The sequence below is a fragment of the Arachis stenosperma genome, chromosome 10, assembly GCF_014773155.1.
Source record: "Arachis stenosperma cultivar V10309 chromosome 10, arast.V10309.gnm1.PFL2, whole genome shotgun sequence".
NCBI classification, from domain to species: Eukaryota; Viridiplantae; Streptophyta; class Magnoliopsida; order Fabales; family Fabaceae; genus Arachis; species Arachis stenosperma.
In genome coordinates this window covers 87862212-87887551 of record NC_080386.1, presented here as the reverse complement: position 1 = coordinate 87887551, position 25340 = coordinate 87862212, and positions in this window count along the sequence as shown.

The following is a 25340-nucleotide window of genomic DNA, read 5'->3' as shown; positions in this document are numbered from 1 at the left end:
AAAACTTTGGAAGAGTTTGGGCTCAAAGGATTCTTAGATTCTGTTTGGGGTAGAAGATGTCCTGGTGAAGAGATTCAAGACTACTCCAAGACAGGGAAGAGAAAGAAGAAGAAGGGAGAATCAAGTAGCAGCCATGACCATTAGAAGGTGGCAAAGTTCTTTCATACTTCTTCTTCCATGTCTCTAATAAGGAGATGCATGTCTGAAACATGATATGCCTCCATCATTTATTTCGTTTACTGTATGCATTTTCTGTTCTTTTCATTTTAGTTAGTTAATAAACAGCTAGAAAAATGATAAGTCTGCATAATGCTTGTTATCCATCACTTAGTTTAAATTTTGTTTTGTTTCCCATATGCTTGAATAAAAGAGTTTGGTTTGAATTGAAAAGTGAAATATCCAATGTTGCATGAGTATGAATGGAAGTTGGTGGTGGCATATGTGTTTGATTAAATGCATGACTCATGAAATAAGTGTTGCATAATATCATTCTCATTCAATTGTGAGTTAGCTTGCTGTTATAAAAACTCCTATCAATAATGAAACAACCCTTGGTAACAAAAACAGAAAGAAAAAGGGAAAGAAAAAGCCAAAATGGCAAGAAAAATAAAGAATAAAGGTTGGACACCAATGGCTTGAACCTTAGGACAAATGCCTGTGGTGTTCTTGTACTAAGATCTGCTTGGATGAGTAAATTCTAAGGGGTATTTTGAAACCCGATCACTTAGATCAACTGATTTGGGATGGCCAATTGAAAATCCACAATAAAGAGCAACTTAGATACAAAGCACTTAGTGATCCAAAGAGATGCTGGGCATCAATGATCCTAGGAAAAATTAGCGAGCCATGTGTCTGTGGTGGAAAGATGTTGGCAAAAAGAAAAGAAAATAAAGCCAAAGGCTATGCTGCAGCATTTGACACCCAACCTCTAGCAGAATAATAAGCTTGTTAAAGCATTATAAAGCAAGAAAAGTTAGCAAGGGAGGAATCAACAAGTGAGTCTTATAGCAGCAAGTTTAGCTAACCTTTGATGCAAAATGTATATTATGTAACAAGCACAATAACTTGAGTTGTCATTGTCTGCATAAATGCCCCATAGATTGAAGTTCTGCTATCTGCATAATAAGAATTTGTGTTCTTTTCTTATTCATATCATGTACTCTTAGTTTTGATGCTTGCTTGGGGACAAGCAAGGTTTAAGTTTGGTGTTGTGATGACAAGTCATCATATACCCATTTTTCAAGCTAATTTCACTTGTTTTGTTAGCATTTATGCACTTTCTTGCATCCTAAGTAAGGGATTTGGAGTGAAAATGCATAAACTCTTTAAATCAAGCAACCACCATGAAATTAATGTTAAATCATGAGGTTTAAGCTAATTTTAATTGCATTTTAATTGATTTATAAGCCTCTTGAATTTAGTGATACTTTGAGTGGTTGTTTGGTTTATTGTAGGTGAAGAAAAGAAAATAAAATGAAAAGCGTGGCCTAAAAAGTGTAACACAAGAAAAGGAAAGCGTGGCAAAGAAGAGGAGAAGCGTGCCGCAACTAAGGGGGGAAGCAACATTGCCCTCCACAAGGGCAGGCTGCCCTTTAGGAGAGCAACACTAGGTGACCAAACAAGAATAGGCAACTCTGCCCTGCCCACTCCAAAGGCAGAGCACAAAATGTGCCTTGGAACCAAGAGAAAGCAAATTCTGCCCTGCCCTTGTGGAGAGCAGAATCGGGCACCTCAAGGAAAGAAATCAAAGAAAAAAAGTCACCCATGCATGCCACAAGGTTCGAACCAAGAACCATGAGGAAGCCAAAGACTAAAGGTGATTGTCGTGCCAAGAAGCCAAGAAAATATTAGCGTGTTTGCACCCTCCCAGGTTCGAACCCGAGACGTGAAGGAAGCAACTTTGCCCTGCCCTTGGCGCGGGCAGGGCAGCATTTGAATTGGCACGATCTTGGCGCACCAATTCTCAATCTGGCGCACCAATTTCCTCGACCTGGCAGCATCTGGCGCGCGCGTTCCTTCCCTGGCGCACCAAACCGTTCCTGCCCTGCCCTTGGCGCGGGCAGGGCAGCGTTTAGCGTCCCACGCACCAAACACTCCTCCTGGCGCACTACATTTCCTTCTGGCAGCACCATCCGCACGCACGCCTCACATCCTGGCGCATCAGCTTTCCCGCCCTGCCCTCGGTGCGGGCAGGGCAGCCTCTGGCGCACCAACCGCGCACCAACTCGCACCAACACGCAACATGGCCGCACCAATTGCTAGCACCAAGCCTCATTTTTCTGCCCTGCCCTCCACAAGGGCAGGGCAGCCTCCTGGGAGTGAATTCTAATGGGCCGAAAATTCAAATTAAATTCCCATTTTAATTCATTTCTTCACCAATTCAAAAGCCCATCCAAATCCCAAAATCCAAGAATAGAAAGTGTATAAATAGGAGTTAGTTTGATTGAATTAGGACTTTTACTCCCACTTTTTAATTTTTACTTTTAACTTTTACCTTTGCTTTGAACTTTTCCATTTCTTTGAGCTTTCTTGAGAGACTTGTCCGAGCACTAAGAGGATCAAGGGAGAATTGGTTGATCTCCTTCCTCATTTCCCTTGGGCAATTCTACTCTTCTGTTTTTGAGTTTTGGGTGTGTGAAATTGGGGAAATTCTGTCCCAATTCCCATTCAAACTCTTCTCAAATTGTTTTCTGCATAATTCAGTTTCAATTCTGTTCTTCCATTGCTTCATCTTTAATTTTCTGTCAATTGCTTAGTTAATTCAGATCTGGGAAGGAAATTGGGTTTTAGGCTCTGCTACCTAAGCCCTTGGGATCCTGAGATCACAATTCATTGTGGGTTCTTCTGTGAACCTCTGCTACATTTCCTTTCAATTCTGTTTGAATGCTTATTGCTTCTGATTTACTTTCTGCTCAACCATTTACTGCAATTTACTTCTTCTTTGTTTAGATCTTGCAATCCCATTCCTCAATTCCCTTTTATATTTAAGCCATTTATCTTTCTTGCCATTTAAGTTACTGCAATTTAAGTTTCTTGCACTTTAAGTTTCAGTCATTTACTTTCTTGTTCTTTAAGTTTCTGCAATTTAACTTTCCTGTTCTTTATTTTACTGCACTTCTCCCTTCCCTCTTTACAATTATTGTCATTTAATTCTTGTTATACACAAATCACTCAACCAAAACTTGATTCGCTTGACTAAATCACCCACTAAACTAAAATTGCTCAATCCTTCAATCCCTGTGGGATCGACCTCACTCATGTGAGTTATTATTACTTGATGCGACCCGGTACACTTGCCGGTGAGTTTTGTGTCGGATCGTTTTCCACACATCACTTAACAAACAAGCATTTTGTTAATGTTGCATGTTTCTTGGATTGTGTTTTGATTGTTATCTGAATTATGTTTGCTTGCATTCTAAGAATTCTCTCCTTTAACTCACTTCATGAACATGTTCAATCCTCTTGTTGTCTATTTTTTGTCTGTTGCATAATTCCTTGCTTTATACTCCTCTACTTGGCTTAATTATTTATATCCTATGATTTCTATTTTCTCCAAGATGACTGACAGAGGAAAAGCCAAGGTTACCTCTCAAAAAAAGAAGAAATCTCAATCTTTCACTGTTTCTCCCTTCTCCAATTATGCCAAGAACCCTCTTTAAGACAAGGAAAAAGCAGATCAGTTACTACCCCTTACCAATGGAAAGAAGTTTCCAAACTTAAACTGTGTGCTCTGCTTTCCATCATTTTAGGGGTGGAAGCTCAACCTGGAGAAGAAGCTCGCCATTCCTTCAGATTTAAGGTAGTCCATTGATCTTTGACTTGATGGGTTGGGCCTGTCCTTCGTGGATAGGGTGCTAGTTAGAGTGAAATAGTCATGGGTCCGAGAATTTTACTACAATTTCTTTTCACTGACCCTTGATTCGATTCACCTGAGAGGCGGACGGATCCTAATTACAGAAACAGATAATGAAGATACACACCGCTGTCAGCCCAAGACCAGTGATACAGATGCTTTTACACAGACTGAGGTGGAGATGCACTGTATGACATATGACTATGATGTGCTTAGGAGTATAGTTGCCACCCCGGACACCCCTTGGAAGATGGATGCCAATAAAACAAAACCCAAGGGAATGATGTTTGATTATCTGACTCAGGAGGCGAGGACATGGCAGCAGATCTTTGCTCATTATGTGATGCCTACCACGCACTTCTCAGAGATTCCGGTGGACATGCTCGTTCTTATCAGGTGCATTATAGAGGGGCACCAGCTATACTTTCCCCGCCTGATCAAGAAATATATGTGGCGAGCGCATGTCCATGGCGCACTCCCATTCCAAGCCTTGGTCACTGAGATGGCTCAGCAGGATGGCGTACCCTGGCACCAGGATGATGAGTTGCCACCCCGATCCACGAAAAGGAGAAAGTGATTCTGTGGGGGACTTGGGTGGACGATAGACCAGTCCCGCGTAGATCCAGAGCCCGCTCAGCAGCAACAGCATCCAGGCCATCATCTTCTTCAGCAGCAGCGTTTAGACCATCATCTTCTATAACAGCAGCCGGACCCACTGCACCATCTGCAGTGGCCAGTCAGCTACCACCACCGCCATCATCAGCACCTCAGCCGACCTACAGACTAGTCCAGCATCTGATTGAGCGCATGGATCGTAGTGACCATTGCGTCGAGTGACATTTTCGGCGCGTGACTCAGATGTTGGCATCGCTGGGGGCCGTCATATCCCCTGATTCCGACACTTCCGATCATTCTGAGGAAGAGGCGGATCATGAGGAAGAGGCTAGGTAGGCAGAGGCACCTCCAGAAATTCAGGCTTGTACACAGCCATAGCCACAGCCACAGCCCTAGCCAGATACAGATGTCGACCCTCTCACCTAGGCTTACTTGTAGCATTGGGGACGATGCTTACTTCTAAGTGTGGGGAAGTCGACGTTGTAGGCAAAGATGTTATTTTGGGTGAAAATTTCAGACTTCAGTTTTAGTTGCTTTATTTTATCTTATTTTAGTACTTGCACCCACATTTACTGCACTTTGGATTATTGTACATATTGGCATTTTGGATACTTTTAGTTTATTACACTTGGCATCCTTGGTTGTGTATATTTTGAGATTTTTAGTTTGATTTACATTTTTAGTTGATAGCATATATATAGTATTTTAGTTTATGAGTTTAGTTGTGATTGGAAAAACATGGATTATTAAGCTTAGTTTACTCCTTTTGCTTATGAGATTTGTTTTGACTGAAAAAGGGGATTAAACTAAGGATTTTTACCTTTCTCAATCACAACATTGCATTGAGGAAATAATCTTTGTCAAAATGATGAAATTTTCCAAGAAATTACCTATAGGGCCCATTTGATTTGAGTGAAAAATTTTGTTTTCATTGAACTTGCTTGAATTATATCTTGTGGAACATGTTTTGAGCTAAGAACACAAGCTTGTGAGTTTTAAGCCTAATGATGTGGTTACATCCTATAACCACTTTATTTTCCTTCTTGTGTGCATTATTCTCTTTCTATAATTGTGATCTTTGATTTGTTTGAATCTATATGTCCATTATTCCTTGTATACATGCATTTAAATGATTGAGGCCATTGTACATTTAGCTCACTTACTCAAATAGCCTACCTTTCATCAACCATTGTTAGCCAATTTTGAGCCTATTTTAATCCCCTTTGTTCTCAATATTAGCACATTAAAACCTTAAAGCGAAAAACAATAATTGTCCTTTATTTGGATATTTGATTAGCTTAGGCTAGTGAGTGTGTGCATCATTCAAGTGTGGGGAAACTTGGGACATTGGTTGGGAAAAGGTGTGTGTTGTATTTTTGTTGAAAATATTGGAAATTAGGTACATACTCATGTGTTAATTAAATGTAAAACCATATGCATTGATGCTTTTATGTATACTTTATTTCAAAAGAAAAAATGAGAAAATAAAAATAAAAAAATAATATATATATATATATATAAGAAAGAAAAAGAAAGTAATAAGAAAGGGACAAAATGCCCAAAGTGAAGTCCAATAACAATCAATGCATATGAGTTGTGATCAAGAAGAGAATGCATGAATGTGTGAAAAAAGTGACGAATGGGTAGTTAGGTTAGCTTTGAAATTGTATAAGTTGTCATATAGGCTAGGTGGGAAGTTTAAGTTGATCAAAGATTCAAATCTCAAGCTCATTTGACCATATGCATCCTACCTTGACCCTAGCCCCATTACAACCTAAGAAAAGACCTCATGATATATGTATGCATGCATTGAGTAATTATTGATTGTTAGATGAAAAACAAATCTTGGAAAGCATTATTAGGGGAGAATTGAGTGAATTAACCCTATACACTTGAGCAACTAGAGCGGATATACATCCGGTGAGGGTTCGATTGCTCAATTACATGTTTCCACCATGATCATCCCTTCTTTTGCAAGTTTGTTTAATCTTCAATAACTCAATTCAATTGTGATTTGGCTTGGTTGTTAATACCCTTATCCCTTTTGCTTATACTGGTTTTCTTGGGGATTGATCTATTTTGACCAAGTACTTGCATTCATTTAGGTGCTTGCATTTAGATAATTGCATGTAAGTAGATTCATTCAGGATGAAAAGGCTAGGAATGGATCAAATGGATAAAGAGAAAAGCATGCAAAGTGGAGAAATCATGGAAAATCAAGGATTTGAGATACACTCATCGACGCGCATGCGCAGCATAAGCGTAAGTGTGGAAAGTGAAGTCGCATGGCGACGCGTACGCGTGACCCAAGCATACACGTCAGTGCTCGCACGTGTCCTACTTAAAGTGAATCCGCTGGGGACGATTTATGGGCTTCCCAAGCCCAAATCCAACTCATTTATGATCCTATTAAACCCAAGGATTGAAGGAGTTAGTTACCAAGTAGTTTTAGAAGTAGTTTAGTTGGAGTTTAAGTCTAGTTTTAGAGTTAGTTTCTAGAGAGAGAAGCTCTCTCTTCTCTCTAGAATTAGGATTAGGTTTAGGTTAATCTCTCTTTGATCTAGGTTTAATTCATGTCTTGATCTACTTTTCCTTCTCAATCTCTAGTTGCTACATCTTGTTCTTCTATTCTTTTGTTGTAATTTCCTTTAATTTGTTCACTTTGTTGTTGATACACTCTTGTTCCTTTTATTTTCTTTTAATGCAATTTGAGGTAATTCATGTTGATTTTGCTTTCTTTGATTGTGGTTGTTGATTGCTTGTGTTAGGCAGTGTTAGATTTACTTTTCTTGCAATCTTAGCTTGCTTTTCTTTTATGCCTTCCAAGTGTTTGACAAAATGCTTGGAGGAATGTTAGAGTAGATTTTTCTCCTCTTGGCTTTGGTTGAGTAATTGGAGACTCTTGAGTTATCAAACTCTTTTGTTGATTAACAATTGAAAGTTGCTAGTGGATTTGAATTCCACTAAAGCTAGTCTTTCCTTAGGAGTTGACTAGGACTTGAAGAATCAAATTGATTATTTCCACTTGATTTCCCTTCATAGTTAGAAGTTGACTAAGTGGAGTAATGGACAATTCTTATCACAATTGAAGAGGATAATGAGGATAGGACTTCTAATTCTCATTTCTTGCCAAGAGCTTTCTTAGCGTTAGTTTATTTCTTTCTGCAATTTACATTCCTTGTTTCTTGACTCAAAAACCCCAAAACATACTCCATAACCAATAACAAGAACATTTCCCTGCAATTTCTTTGAGAGACGACCCGAGGTTTGAATACTTCGGTTTATATTTTTAGGGTTTGTTACTTGTGACAACCAAGTTTTTGTATGAGAGGATTATTTGTTGGTTTAGAAACTATACTTGCAACGAGAATTCATTTGTGAAATTCTATACCATCAAAATTTCACTCATCACTCAATTAATTACAATCCGCCATAAATCTATTTTATGTGATTGAGAATGAAGTTGAGGCCCATTGATTCATGATGGATTATGATATCTTCAATCCCTAATGAACCTCTCCCATTGTTATTCTTCACTTTAAGTGCTTTGAGTTTCTTGTTATCTTTGATTCCCAGCTCCAAAAACCTATTTACATTTCATGTAATTTACCATTCATTGTCATTTACATTCTTGCTTTCACTTTCTCATCATTTAAGTTTCAGCTCTTTTAATTTCTTGCCATTTAAGTTTCTGCCATTTACATTTTGCACTTTACTTTCAGCACTTTAATTTCCATCCATTTAGATTCTGTTATTTTACTTTCTTTGTGGATCATAATTTTGTTCGTTCAATTTCCCAAAACAATCAAATATTAGCTTAACTAGATAAATCACCTAACTAAAGTTGCTTAATCCATCAATCTCTGTAGGATCAACCTCACTCAACAGTAAGTTATTACTTGATGATTCGGTACACTTGCCGAAGGAATTTGTGGGTTGTGCAAATTTTCACGCATCATAGATGCGCTAGAAGGGCAATCTAACAGCACAAAAGATCATACATTCAGTACTATGGTCTCAAGCACTTGCACCACAGACACACCTAAGAGAATATCAAAGCCTTAATCTTCTTTTAGGCTCATAGCCTCCTTTGTCGGATCATTGATCCAAAGAAAACATAGCATGTCCAAGAATGAAAAGGCTCAGCTCTTGTTGAAGTGCTTCAGCTATGAGCAGATAGTCAATGCTACTAATGAATTCCACCAAGGTGCATACTACATAGCCTTAGAAACATTATGTGATGTTGTAATCATATATAATCACAGCCCTCATTCCTTTTTCTCATTTATGTTTAGATAATTCGATCGAGAGAGGTGGATATTCAAAAGTATACAAAAGTGACCTTTTTATGTCAATGTTTATGAAATTATATGTCACAAATAGTGATTATTCTATAAGGGAGGATGATTCTTATGATCTTGATCACTCAGATGACTATTTAGATGAGTATGAGTAGGGTTATTTACTTTGCTTTGAATATTTTGTATTATTAGTAGATTACAATTTAAACAGATATAAGTCTGAATTTAGTTATTTATCTAGTCTTGAGTCTTTATGTTAGAGGATTATTTATTATTTTGATAAGTTTGTAAACTCATTATCTAATATTTAGTATAAATTATATTTAAAATTTTATTTGTCTTGTTAATAATTAAATTGACAGCTTTTTCGTTGATTTTATTGAATCGAATATCGACGGAAACGGTGTTGGTTTTGTATAATAATATCGACGGCAAAACTGTCGATTTTCTTAAGCAGGTAAAATTCTCAAACTCATATTATAGACGGAAAGATTGTAGATTTTAATGAATTATTAACGACAGCCTGGTAAGCCATCGATTTTATTAGAATTTTGAAAAAACGACAAGCTTAATAGCGACCTTATCCACCGTCGATTTTGCCGTCAATTTTTAATATTGTTGACAGTCTAGCCGTCGATTTGGCCATCGATTTTAATGGTGTTTCTTGTAGTGTACTATCAAAAGTTGTTACTGGTACTTACTTCCAAAATAACTATTTTTTTTAGATTTATCGTTGAAAAAAATTCAACGGTAATGTTGGTGCTTTTTTTTCTGCATCTAAATTACAATCGGATTTTTCCTACAAAAATTATGAGGGTAATATAATTTTAAAAAAAATTAAAACTAAATATATATGTTACCGTCAAATTTATTACACACAAAATCCGACGATAATATTATTCAATTAAATTTTTAACAACTTTTTATTACTATTGTTTTAGTAGCATAATTATCATAATTAGAACCTACTTTGCTAGGATCCACATCATGATAATTAACATTCAAATTAATTAATAAAAACTTAATATGATTCTTTAAAGTAAGAAACTACAACGCAAAGTAAGGAATGTCAAAACCAAAATAAAGTAATCTTGCCAAGCAAATAAAGGATAGTAATATCAAACAGCACAAAAGAAAACCTTAATGTCTACGGTCCTCATAATCATCGTCATCATCATTTCCTCTTAATAGTCTCACTAGTCCTAAGGTGCCCAACACTGTAGGTGCTGGTATTTATGCTAGTGCAATTGCAGATGACGAGGAGCACCTTTCAACAACTGCTCATAGTAGATAGCCATTTGTTGCCACATGCATTGTATCTGCTCCAACTCGTGCTTGAGCTCCTACCTCAGAGACTCTATCTCTGCACCAAAGCATCATTCTCTACCATGCATGCGACGAGCTCATTGTACCTTTCCTTATCCAACACAGCTATTGACCATGATCATGTAGGCTCTAAGTCAGACTATGGACCTACTCATGCAAATTTACACCCTGTGAATCTATAGGGCTGGTGGCCGAGGTAGAGGAAGTCCTAAAGTTGGATATGCTAATGTTGTTGGTAAAGAACAACCCCATTCTAAAGATGTATTTCTTCTACGACTCAGATGCAATGTGGCACCATACAACATTAGGATCCACCACGGATATACTCGATGTGTTGGCATTGTTCCTATTCTGGTAAGATTACTGGGTTGCAGCCTCGAAGTTTTAGGTGTATAAGTTCTAACACATTTAGAGCGAATGTGAATACAACTATATAGATATCATAGTATGTTATTAAATTACTTTATTCAATGATTTGTGTAAAAGTCCATAGACCACTGATTAACAAATATCTCTTTATTCTCCTTGAGCGTGTGAGTTAGCTTAAAGACCTCTGTCATGGTAACAGGACAATCTACCAATTTTGTCTACACATATTGGATAAGCAAATTAAAAGAAGTGACAACTAATTAAAAAAACAAAGATAAAACTAGCTTAGTATATAAAAATAAGTTATGACATTTTGGCCATTATTTTAATAATCGTGGCTGAACTCCCTGTGTACTTCGTCGCCCTGGTCGACACATTGTTGGCCCTAATCGTGTCCTGACGATGTCTAAAACCTCATCCATCTCCCATTACAAATTAAAATACAATGCCTTCTTAATGTTGGGTCAAAGTCACGTTGTCAAGTCGTACTTCCTTATCAGCACATCCTCTAACATCTGCTAAAGACGTTTCGTCATATGGTGGTGGAAGATCTTATTTATCATCTAGTTATGGGTTTTATCCCATATAAATTTCCCCTATGAAAAAAATAATTGATGATTAATTTGGTGATGTTATATGCATAAATAAAATAATATTTTGAAATAAGATGCAAAGTTTATAGTAATATTATCGCCGACCTATCAAACCATTGCTCTTTGACCTCCGGGGGAACCTTCTTGTAGTTGGGCCAAGGATGGTCACAAAGCAACTTGAAACATTTGTACACTCCTGTGTACAAGCATTATTATCTGGTGCAAACCTACAAACAGATAATTTATAGTTAGTAAGAACATACATTAAAGGAAAATTAAATATAAATTGTATTTATATACAAATGAGAGATTTTTTACCCAGTCATTCCATCAGGATAAATCATCATTTCAGTGACTTATTATACTGTGGGATCTGGTTGAGATTCTTGGAAGGAAGTTGGCCCTGTTGCAGGGTCAACCATAGGAGATGTCATGGATGTCAGGGTCTACTGAGGAGGTGGTAGCAATATAGGAGTCCGCTTTGGCTCAGGATGTGGAAGAGCAATAGCTACATGACCCATATAATTAGGGTTGGGGATCATGATGAAATGATGGTCCTATGAACTCTGTGCCTGTGATGTCTCGTGTATAGTGGATGTAGAGGGTGACTAAGTAGTCATTGGGGGTGAGTTACTCACCCTTTACCCCGACCACACTCTGACCCTATCAGTACCTTTGCTGGACATGTCTACCTGAAACAAATAATGAAAATAGTTAGAAACATAATAATTAAAGTGCAATATAATATAGAGAATGTTTACCATGCATGTAAATAAGTCTAATGTATAATATGCAATATGATATAAGAACTAAGTGTAACATATAAACATAAAAGATAATTGAAGCTAAGGTTATCCTTATTTGAATTCTTCTTGTTGTTGTTGTTCATCATCGTTTTTGGATGTTAGTTTCTGATCATCGAATTCCTCTTCTTCTTCTTCGTCCTATCAACCCCTTCTTTTTCTTTGTCGTCCTCTTCTTCTGATGGATGAATGTGATCATCTATGTAATGTTAATAATTTTGTCATCTATAATAGGTGATCTAAGGGTGATTGGATGGCCAGTGTCAACCACCATTTTCAAAGGGCCATCAACTTGGTAAGGCTCTTGGTCCTCTGTCCCATCAGACTCGATACAACCTTTTAGTTTAGTCTTAACTACAACCACTCAACTAGACTTACACTTTTTTGAGTAAGATAAATAGTATACTTGTCGTATATTTTGGGTAAAATAAAATAGTCATAATGTCTATATTTCTTGGTCATATTCACTTATATTGTAATCTTTATGCTTTCGTGTTTTATGTCTTGGACTTGGATCAAACTATTCACATTTAAAAACAAATACTCTGTACATTGCGTGAAAAAAATATTGTAGTTGAATTATGTTGTGCAACACACTGTGCCAATTAGAACGACCGTTACTTGTGTTCCCATAGACCTATACCCCAGTGTTATCTATTTTTTTACCAACTAAGCATTGAAAAGAATGAAATCGATATTCGTTAACATATTAAAATAGATAGCTCGTTTCTTTATTCATTGGGATCTAACTAAGTTTAACAAGTTTGACATCTACTGTGTCATATAGATTTGATCAAACATATTCTTTGAACCAAGGTGGAAATTGATCAAGTAAAGAATCAGGATTTCTTTCTTGGAATAATCTATGTTGAAATAGTAGTATAATGAGATTAATTATTTAAATAAGCTACACTAATACTGAAAATTTATAACAAAATGTAAGAATAAGTTAACAAACTTACATCACATAGGGTAAAATCTAATCACAATTAAGCAACACATGCAGACGTGCAACCTCAATTTTCTTCTCGTCTAACTAGTATTTATTTCCCGCACCTAGTGCAATTCCTTCTTGAACAAAGACCAGTATGTTGGTCCACTCAACAAAGATTCTCCCCTGTCATCATTCCTACCAATTCTAGTTCTCTGAGTTTCAACATGAGGCTCAAAATAGAAAGAAAAAATTCAGAAGTCTCTTTGACTAGAAATGCCTCGCATATGGATCCCTCCACAGGAGCTCTATTTTTCATAGTTCACTTGAATGATCCTATCAATCTTTCAAAGGGATACATCCATCTAAATTTAATTGGCCCACACATTCTTTCTTTGTAAGGTAGGTTAATTCATACGTGTTCCACAACATAAAAAAACAAGGAAACATGAGCTCTATTTTTCTCAATATGCATCACATCTAGGCAATGACAAACCAAATTATCCTTCCAGTAAGCTAATTCCTAGAAAAATACTTTGTTTCATCTAGTTATGCTCTATATTGTAGCCTGGAGTTTGCAACCCTCCCCCATTATTGATGATACTCGGGATATGATTAACATGATATCAAACCTCTAAACCACTCAACCTTATGGGGGCCTCTTCTTGTTTAGTTTTTTTCTTTTTAAACAAGTCCTTATTATACCAAAAAAGATGATCAAACTCAAGGAATCTATTATGACAATCAAATCATGAATTTTTATCCCTCTATTCAACAGAAATGACTTTGTATCTTTCATGCAAATGGGGCATGACGTATTGCCTTGTGTGGACCAACCCGACAACATCTCGTATGCAGTAAAGTTATTGAGAGTCCACAACAATGTAGCATACATTTGAAAGTTTGTTTTAGTTAAAATGTTGTAGGTGTCTACTCCAATACTTCATAACTTATTCAGCTCATCTACCAAGAGTTGCAAGAAGACATCAATTTTAGCTTTAAGGTTATTTGGACTAAGTATGATAGAAATTAGAAATATGTGTGGATCCTTCATGTACATTTTGTGAAGTAGATTATATTCAGTCACTACATCAATCAAACAGAAGTATGGGTTACCAAAGTTAGAGTTTGGTGCAATTCTACCATAACACAACGCTAATCTTATATTTTGAGGCTCACTGGTAATGATAGAGTGAACCCGATTAAAGTGTTTCCAAGCCGCTTCGTATGCTGGATGTGTCATAAAACCATCGTTTCTCCTACTGTTATAATACCATGTCATGTGAGGGGTTAAACTCATAGATGCATACAATCTTTTCAGCTTAGGGATTAGGGGACAAGCAGTGCATTCTTTTCAGTGGAACTCTCTTCAGGCTACGCTTACCAATCCCCTCTCTCTCTGTTTTATACCTCGGTGCCACGTAAAATTTGAAAGCGATGAGTTCTACATCCCATTATGATAAAGCATGCAACTATTTGTGTAGTAGTAAATTTTCACCAAATTCAGTCTTATTTTCAAAACTAGATTCTTTGTCTCATAATGGTTACGAAGGATCCCAATAGTTTTGGTTAGTACTAGTTCATTACAATGGGTGGCCCACTTATCAAAGGACTCTTAGGTGTGGTTTAGCTCAGACTTTATACCATCATTCTAACACAGGCAGACAATTGAGAGTGAATGCAACTCTGAAACAGTGGTTCTACGACTGACTCTAGCAAATGATAAAATCTATCCGCATCAAGGTTAGGCTCTTCATCAATATTTTCTATAGCTTGAATGCCAACTTCATCAAATACCATTTCATTGTATCTCTCTTGGTTACCCATCTAATTCAAGTCTTCCATATTTGCTTCTCTAACCAAGTTAACCCTCATTGACTGAACCTTATCCCTATTGACAATAGTATAAACCAATTGATTCCTTTCTCATCAACTTCTTCGTGTTTAGTCTACACCAAATACCCTCCTTAAATGTATTACGATAAAGATGCAGGGTTATATCTGAAGCCCCTATCCTTTATGCAGGGTTATTTTGTCAAAATTAAGAATTTTTAGTATCTAAATAATTATTTATTCATAGTTGTCTATTACTTTTAGTAATTGGTACACAAAATCATGAGTTCACACTTTTCTCACAAATCTACGCAGCTGACCAGCAAGTGCACTGGGTCATATAAGTAATACCTTACGTGAGTAAGGGTCGATCCCACGGAGATTGTCGGCTTGAAGCAAGCTATGGTCATCTTGTAAATCTCAGTCAGGCGGATTCAAATGGTTATATGGTTTTGATAATTAAAAGAGAAATAAAACATAAAATAGGATAGAGATACTTATGCAATTCATTGGTGGGAATTTCAGATAAGCGTATGGAGATGCTTTGTTCCCTCTGAGCCTCTACTTTCCTATTGTCCTCATCCAATCTTGCGTACTCTCTTCTATGGCAAGCTGTATGTTGGTAGATCACCGTTGTCAATGGCTACCATCCGTCCTCTCAGTGAAAATATGTTTGCTACGGTTTCCCGCATGGCTAATCAGCTGTCGGTTCTCGATCGTGTCAGAATAAGATCCATCGATCCTTTTGCACAATGTCACTGCGCCCAACAGTCACGAGTTTAAAGTGCATCACAGTCATCCCATCCCAGATCCTACTTGAAATACCACAAATAAGGTTTAAACTTTTCGGATCTCAAGAATGCTGCCAATTGATTCTAGCTTATAACACAAAGACTCTGATCTCACGGAATGGAAGGTTCTATTGTCAGGAAAGGCAAGCATATGTCATGAACCAGGAGGCCAAGAGATACACACTCAAGCTCTTGCAGATAAAACGGAGGTGCTTGTCAGGAACGCGTTCATAAGGGAGGATGATGATGAGTGTCACGGATCATCACATCCATCAAGTTGAAGTACGAGTGAATATCTTAGAACAAGAATAAGCGTGAATTGAATAGAGAAACAATAGTACTTTGCATTAATTCATGAAGAACATCAGAGCTCCACACCTTAATCTATTAGGTGTAGAAACTCCACCGTTGAAAATACATAAGTGATGAAAGTCCAAGCATGGCCGAATGGCCAGCCCCCAAAACATGATCAAGAGATCAAGAGTGATCCTAAGATAGTCTTAAAAATGATCTAAAGATGTGAATACAGTAGTAAAAGGTGCTATTTATACTAAACTAGTAAACTAGGTTTACAGAAAATGAGTAACTAAGTGTAGATAGTGCAGAAATCCACTTCTGGGGCCCACTTGGTGTGTGTTAGGGTTGAGCATTGAAGCTTTCACGTGCATAGGCTCTTCTTGGAGTTTAAACGCCAGTTTTGGTGCCAGTTTGGCTGTTTAGCTCCAGCTTTGGTGCCAGTTCTGGCGTTTTATGCCAGAAAAAGGGTCTCTGACCGGTGTTTTGACGCTAGTTTGGGCCATCAAATCTCAAGCAAAGTATGGACTATTATACATTTTTGGATAGCACAAGATGTCTAATTTCCAATGCAATTGAGAGCGTGCCAATTGGGCTTCTGTAGCTCCAGAAAATCTACTTCGAGTTCAGGGAGGTCAAAATCCAACAGCATCTTCAGTCCTTTCTCAGCCTCTGAATCATATTTTTGCTCAGGTCCCTTAATTTCAGCCAGAAAATACCTAAAATCACAGAAAAACACACAAACTCATAGTAAAGTCCAGAAATGTGATTTTTGCATAAAAACTAATAAAAATATACTAAAAAGTAACTAAAACATATTAAAAACTATGTAAAAACAATGCCAAAAAGCGTATAAATTATCCGTGACTATGTTATGTGTACACTAAAATCAGCCACCAAAGTCGGCCACCAGTATAAAATACATGTTGAAATACAAAAACAAATTGAAAATGCATTAAATCACACTATATACAAATATATTGGTGGCTGATTTTAGTGGCTAATTTTAGTGTACGAATAGTGCTTTTGTACTTTTAAGTTACGGTAAAGGAAATAAATTTATTTTATTCACAAAGAAGACTAAAAAATTGAATGAAGACAAAAAAACAGGAGTAAGCAAACTAAAACCACTACATGATAGTTAGATTAGTTAAGTTTGTTAGAGACTTGCTAGGTTTGTTTATTCCACTCGAGTCCTACAATATAAAGTGGACCGGCACTGCTAGGTGCACACCAATTTTAGCCACCACTTTCAACCACCCGTATAAAATCCTAAAAAACAAACTCCATTCTCACTCCATAACACGCGCCCACTCACTCTCATCCACGCACCAAAACTACATCTTTTCCTCTCTCTCAAGTGCAATGCGATTCTCCTTCACTCTCTTCTCTGGCACGACGCGATTCTCCTTCCCTCTCTCTCTAGTGCAGCACAATTTTTCTTCCTTCTTTCTTTGGCGCGGCGCGATTCTCCTTCCCTCTCTCTCAGGCACTCATTTTCCTTATTTGATTCTGGGTTGTTGGGATTTATGGAATCGGTGGCTCAAGGAAAACTACTATTGTTAAAAATGTTTGCAGAGATGAATAAGTTTGATTTATGTATTGGATGTAAAATCATTCATATGTTTCTAATTGAATTACTTAAGCTCTTGGAAGAAATAGTTATCATCATTTATGTTCAATTTCAAAGGGTTTTAACGGTTACATTTTTTTCAGTTTCTTTCAAGGAGAGAATCTTGTTCTTGACTGTGTCACAGTCCCCAAATGTGGAGTAGCTGTGAGCAAGGATCTGAGGGTTCATTTTGGGGGATCAAAGCTTGAATCCAAACTATGCGATTCCCCGACGGATGCCGCAATTCGATTGCAAAAACAAAACTTAAAACCTTATTGTTCTTGATGATGTTTGGTCTCTACATTTTTTCTTTTTGCTTCTACTCAGTTACATGCTTCGTTTTAGGTCTCTGCATTTTTTATTTCTACATGTTTGATTTTCTACATAGTTATGGTTTGATTATAGCATCAGATTTATCTTTGATTTACCGCTTGTATTTGATTATAGTTGTTTTATTTTTATTTTTTCTCTTGATGCCTGCTCACTTTCTTTCTAAAAACTGTGCATTGTGGTGAGAAGAAGAAGAATTAGAAGTTGCTGAAGCTTGATTTTACTTTGTGAGTTTTATTGGATTTTGGTTACTGAATTTGTTTGTAGCTTGAGTATTTGACAAGATTAGTTGCAACCTTTGATTTTGAATTTCTAATTTTTATGTATTGATTTGATTTAGATTCTTTTTTCTTCAATTTCAGTCATAAATTTAAGATCAAAAGTTGCGTTTATCCCGTTCTTCTACTTCTGAAGAATAAGAAAGTTACTAGCACGGTACCATCTTCATTTTCTTATTCTTGTTATTGTTGTTGTTGATCCTTTTCTTTTATTTAATTTATCATTTCTCGGCTTGTTTTAGTTTATCAGTGGTGTTTCGAGGGTTACCTAAAACGTTGATTTGGGCCCGAATGTGAGGTCCAGGTCCTTTTGAGTGGCAGTGTCCGACCCTTTTGGTGCTGAGGTGCCGCCTGTCCGATTTCCTCGTGAAGAGTTTGGAGGTGGTACCTATAAGAGACTCCAATGCTTAAGTTAGCAAGGGTTTTAAGTAGGTTTTTAGTAGAGTAGAATGTGAGTTATACTTGGAGGTTCAAGTGTATTTATAGTAGAGTAGATAACCACCTTTGTTGGAGTAGTTCTACCTTTTCTGATAGATAAACGTTCCCTTTGTCTTAGGAGTTTGTTGGGATCTACCGTCTAGATAAGGTAGAGATAGTGGGAGAGATTTAAGGAGGCAGTTACTTGTTTAGTCAAGTAGAGTTGGACCTTTATGTCTTTGTCAGACCGCTTTAAAGAGCCCGGGCTTATCGTAAAGTCCACCTTTGTTGGTGGGCCTTTTTGCGTTATTAGGTCTGGCCTTTGTCTGTTGGGTCAGGGTAAGAACAAGTGGTAATTTTTTCCCATGCTGTTGTTGAATAAATCCAAATCATCTGAGCAATTTCCCCATAGCTCCTAGAAATTAGAAAAATATGTTTCTTGCATGAATTGAACCTTTGAGTTCGGTCTATATGCATGTTTATTTCATTGCATGAGTTTATTTATAGCATAATTGAGGTTTGCTTATAGCATGAGTTTTAGCATACTTTAGGTCTTATATTTAATTATGGTTGGAGTTTTATTTTTATTTTTTGTTTCTTTAACTAATTTGTATTTGTTTTTCCATTTAAACAAATGATATTTTGGCTTATTGGTATGCGAAATCATGATTCACAACTCCGCATAGCTAACCAGCAAGTGCACTGGGTCGTCCAAGTAACACTTTACGTGAGTAAGGGTCGATCCCACAGAGATTGATGGCTTGAAGCAAGCTATGGTCATCTTGTAAATCTCAGTCAGGCGGATTCAAATGGTTATGAGGTGTTGATAATTAAAAGAACAATAAAACATAAAATAAAATAAAGTCACTTATGTAGTTCCTTGGTGAGAATTTTAGATAAGCGTTTGGAGATGCTTTGTTGCCTCTGAACCTCTGCTTTTCTACTGTCCCCATCCAATCATGCGTACTCCCTTCCATGGCAAGCTGTATGTTGGTGGATCACCGTTGTCAATGGCTACTGGTGCATGAAATTGTAAATCACACTTTTCACAACTCGTACAACTAACCAGCAAGTGCACTAGGTCATCCAAGTAATACCTTACGTGAGTAAGGGTCGATCCCACGGAGATTGTCGGTTTGAAGCAAGCTATGGTTATCTTATTATTCTTAGTCAGGATATCAATAGCGGTTCTTAGTTTTAATTGTGAAAAATGAAAGAACTTGAAATAAATACTTGTTATGCAGTAATGGAGAAAGGGTTGGAGTTTTGGAGATGCTCTATCTTCTGAATCTCTGCTTTCTTACTGTTTTCTTCTTCACGCACGCAAGGCTCCTTCCATGGCAAGATGTATGTTGGTGGATCACCATTGTCAATGGCTACCATCCGTCCTTTTAGCGAAAAAGGTCCATATACATGGCTAATCATCTGTCGGTTCTCACTTGTGCTGGAATAGGATCCAGTGATCCTTTTGCATCTGTCACTACGCCCAACGTTCGTGAGTTTGAAGCTCTTCACAGTCATCCTATCCCAGATCCTACTCAGAATACCACAGACAAGGTTTAGACTTTTCAGATCTTAAGAATACTGCCAATTGATTCTAGCTTATACCACGAAGACTCTGGTCTCACAGATTGAACGCTCTGTTGTCAGGAGAAGCAGACAAACTCGTGAACCAAGAACCCAAGAGATAAACACTCAATCTAAGGTAGAACGGAAGTGGTTGTCAGGCATGCATTCATAGGTTGAGAATGGTGATGAGTGTCACGGATCATCACATTCATCATGTTTAAGTGCGAGTGAATATCTTAGAATCGAATCAAGCGTGATTGAATAGAAAACAGAAGTAATTGTATTAATCCATCGAGACACAACAGAGCTCCTCACCCCCAACCATGGGGTTTAGAGACTCATGCCGTAGAAGATACAAATTCAGATATAAAATGTAACGAGATGTAAAATGAATCTCTAAAAGTTGTTTTTATACTAAACTAGTAACCTAGGTTTACAGAAAATGAGTAAGCTAAGATAGATAGTGCAGAAATCCACTTCCGAGGCCAACTTGGTGTGTGTTTGGGCTGAGCAATGAAGCTTTCACGTGCATAGGCTATTCCTGGCGTTTAACTCTAGCTTTTGTGCCAGTTTGGGTGTTTAACTCCAGCTTGTATCCTATTTCTGGTGTTTAACGCTAGAATAGGATAGAAAGTTGGCGTTAAACGCCAGTGTACGTCCTCACAACTCGGGCAAAGTATGGACCATTATATATTTCTGGAAAGCACTGGATGTCTACTTTCCAACGCAATTAAGAGCGCGCCAATTAGGTTTCAGTAGCTCCAGAAAATCTATTTCGAGTGCAGGGAGGTCAGAATCCAACAGCATCTGCAGTCCTTTTTCAGCCTCTGAATCAGATTTTTGCTCAGGTCCCTCAATTTCAGCCAGAGAATACCTGAAATCACAAAAAAACACACAAACTCATAGTAAAGTCTAGAAATGTGATTTTTGCACAAAAACTAATAAAAATATACTAAAAAGTAGCTAGGTCCTACTAAAAACAATATGAAAATACCCCCAAAAAGCGTATAAAATATCCGCTCATCACAACACCAAACATAAACTGTTGCTTGTCCTCAAGCAACTAGATAAATAAAATAGGATAAAAAGAAGATCAAGAGGTAATATATCTCAAAGTTTTAAGTGAAGCTCAGATTCTAATTAGATGAGCGGGGCTAGTAGCTTTTTGCTCCTGAATAGTTTTGGCATCTCAATTCATCCTTTGAGGCTCAGAATGATTGGCATCTATAGGAACTCAGAATTTTAGATAGTGTTATTGATTCTCCTAGTTCAGTATGTTGATTCTTGAGCACAGCTACTTTATGAGTCTTGGCCGTGACCCTAAGCACTTTGTCTTCCAGTATTACCACCGGATACATAAATGCCACAGACACATAACTGGGTAAACCTTTTCAGATTGTGACTCAGCTTTGCTAAAGTCCCCAGTTAGAGGTGTCCAGAGTTCTTAAGCACACTCTTTTTGCTTTGGATCACGACTTTAACCACTCAGTCTCAAGCTTTTCACTTGGACCTTCATGCCACAAGCACATGGTTAGGGATAGCTTGATTTAGCCGCTTAGGCCAGGATTTTATTCCTTTAGGCCCTCCTATCCATTAATGCTCAAAGCCTTGGATCCTCTTTACCCTTGCCTTTTGGTTTAAAGGGCCATCAGCTTTTTCTGCTTGCCTTTCTTTTTCTTTCTTCTTTTTTTTTTCGCAAATTTTTTTTGCTGTTTTTCTTGCTTCAAGAATCAAGTTCATAATTTTTTAGATTATCAATAACATTTATCTTTGTTCATCATTCTTTTAAGAGCCAACAATTTTAACATTCATAAACTTTACTATAAAAAATATGCACTGTTCAAGCATTCATTCAGAAGACAAAAAGTGTTGCCACCACATAAAATAACTAGAATTTTCCTTATTGTAAACTTGAAATAATTGCCTCCTTACTCTAAAGAGAATCTACTATTTTATTCATGTTTAGTGATGATGAGAGGAACAAATTATAGCTTACATGGAGATAATAAAAATAAAAATAAAAATAAGGATCCTAATTAGTAATACTCATGTAATTCTTAAGATAGGTTTCTAATAATAAAAGTCATCACATAATTAAGATTAGGACTCAACAACCTTTATTTTGGGAGATGGATGCTCCTTCAATTTGTGGGGTGTCTGGTCCCTCAAGGGAGAGCTTTTGGCGCTTCAGCTTCTATAGCTCACGCCCTTGCTTTTCTTGTTCCTTGAGCAGCTTAAAGAGCATACTATTTTGATTTTGCTATTCTTCCTTAACTTGATCCGTAGCTTCTTGCAGCTTGGTGACAGATGCTTCTAGGAGGGTGATGAGCGGATAATTTATACACTTTTTGGCATTGATTTTAGTATGTTTTTAGTAGATTTAGTTAGTTTTTAATATATTTTTATTAGTTTTTAGCTAAAATTCACTTTTCTGGACTTTACTATGAGTTTGTGTGTTTTTCTGTGATTTCAGGTATTTTCTGGCTGAAATTGAGGGATCTGAGCAAAAATCTGATTCAGAGACTAAAAGGACTGCAGATGCTGTTGGATTCTGACCTCCCTGCACTCGAAGTGGATTTTCTGGAGCTACAGAAGCCCAATCGGCGCGCTCTCAACGGCGTTGGAAAGTAGACATCCTGGGATTTCCAGAAATGTATAATAGTCTATACTTTGCCCGAGATTTGATGGCCCAAACTGGCGTTTCAAATCAGCTCAAGAATTCTAGCGTAAAACGCCGGAACTGGCACAAGAATGGGAGTTAAACGCCCAAACTGGCACAAAAGCTGGCGTTTAACTCCAAGAAGAGTCTCTACACGAAAATGTTTCAATGCTCAGCCCAAGCACACACCAAGTGGGCCCGGAAGTGGATTTTTATGTCATTTACTCACCTTTGTAATTCTTAAGCTACTAGTCCCCTATAAGTAGGACCTTTTACTACTGTATTTGATATCTTTATATATGGAGATCTTTGAATCTTTTGATCACTGGAGGCTGGCCTCACGGCCATGCCTAGACCTTATTCTTATGTATTTTCAATGGTGGAGTTTCTACACACCATAGATTAAGGTGTGGAGCTCTGCTGTACCTCGAGTATTAATGCAATTACTATTGTTCTTCTATTCAATTCGGCTTGTTCTTGTTCCAAGATATCACTTGTTCTTCAACTTGATGAATGTGATGATCCGTGACACTTATCATCATTCTCACCTATGAACGTGTGACCGTCAATCACCTCCGTTCTACCTTAGATTGGGTAGATATCTATTGGATTCTTTAACCGGAATCTTCGTGGTATAAGCTAGAATTGATGACTGCATTCAAGAGAATCCGGAAGGTCTAAACCTTATCTGTGGTATTCTGAGTAGGATTCAATGATTGAATGACTGTGACGAGCTTCAAACTCGCGATTGTGGGGCGTTAGTGACAGACGCAAAAGAATCACTGGATTCTATTCCGACATGATCGAGAACCGACAGCTGGATAGCCGTGCCATGACAGGGTGCGTTGAACATTTCCACTGAGAGGACAAGATTGTAGCCATTGACAACGGTGATGCCCAACATACAGCTTGCCATGGAAAGGAGTAAGAAGGATTGGATGAAGACAGTAGGAAAGCAGAGAGACGGAAGGGACAAAGCATCTTCATACGCTTATCTGAAATTCTCACCAATGAATTGCATAAGTATCTCTATCCTTATCTTTATCTTTTATTCATATATCATCCATAACCATTTGAGTCTGCCTGACTAAGATTTACAAGGTGACCATAGCTTGCTTCATACCAACAATCTCCGTGGGATCGACCCTTACTCGCGTAAGGTTTATTACTTGGACGACCCAGTGCACTTGCTGTTTAGTTGTGCGAAGTTGTGTTTATGCCATGGTATTGAACACCAAGTTTTTGGATTCATTACCGGGGATTATTTGAGTTGTGAAAAGTATTGATCACAATTTCGTGCACCAAGTTTTTGGCGCCGTTGCCGGGGAATTAAATGTCCTAACTACAGTTTCGCATTTGTTCCCTGCAATAACAGTGCCAAATTTTCGATCCGGCAACAACACCAAGTTTTTGGCGCCGTTGCCGGGGATTGTTTCGAGTATGGACAACTGACGGTTCATTTTGTTGCTTAGATTAGGTATTTTTCAGAGTTCTTAAGAATGAATTCTAGTGTTTCAAGGTGATGATCTTATCATCACCAAAGCTGATTGATTCTCATCAATTTAGCTCTTGAATGCAATGTCCTGCTGAAGCTTGGCTATCCATGTCTAATTCCTTTAGACTGAAGCTTTAGACTAACATTGCATGATTCCTGGAATTCTCATTAAGAATTTTGATACCTTTATTTTCTTTTCCACTTAATTTTCGAAAAATCCACAAAAAATTACAAAATCATAAAAAACAAAAATATTTTATGTTTCTTGTTGAGTCTAGTGTCTCATTTTAAGTTTGGTGTCTTGCATGCATTGTTTATTTGATCTTGGTTTTGTTTTCAAGTCAATAATACAGGGAACTGAAGATTCAGTACATGCAGCAGAGGAATTATACAGAAAAAGCTGGGCGTTCAAAAAGCCCAGTGAAGAAGGAAAAACTGGCGTTTAAACGCCAGCCAGGATACCTGGCTGGGCGTTTAACGCCCAAAAGGGTAGTGCTTTGGGCGTTAAACGCCAGAATGTGCTCCATTCTGGGCGTTTAACGCCAGGATGGCAAAAGAGGGAAGATTTTGTTTTTAATGCAAATTTTTTTTTCAAGTTTTCAAAGTTTTTCAAAATCAAATCTTTTTCAAATCATATCTTTTCAATCAAATCTTTTTCAAAATCAATTTCTTTCCTTTTTCAAAGATACTTGCTAACAATTAATGATTTGATTCAACATTTCAAGTATGTTGCCTTTTCTGTTGAGAAAGGTTTAATGTTTGAATCATATCTTTTCTTGTTAGCCAAGTCATTAATTTTTTTTAAAATCAAATATTTTTAAATTGTTTTTCAAATCATATCTTCTCAATCACATCTTTTTAAAACTATAACTTTTAAATCACATCTTTTTCAAAAAAGTTTTCAATCATATCTTTTTGATTTCTAATTTCAAAATCTTTTTCAAAAATCACTTGATTTCTTTTCCACTCTTGGTTTTCGAAAATCAATTAGTGTTTTTCAAAATGTTTTTAAAATCTTTTACTTAATTTTCGAAAAATCTCTTCCCCTCTTCTCACATCCTTCTATTTATGGAGTACCACTCCTCCTCAATGCACAATTCGAACTCTATCTCACTAAGTTCGAATTCTTCTACCTCTTCCTTCTATTTTTCTGTTCCTCTGACACCTCAAGGAATCTCTATACTGTGACATAGAGGATTCCACATTTTCTTGTTCTCTTCTTTTTCATATGAGCAGGAGCAAAGACAAAAGCATTCTTGTTGAGGCTGACC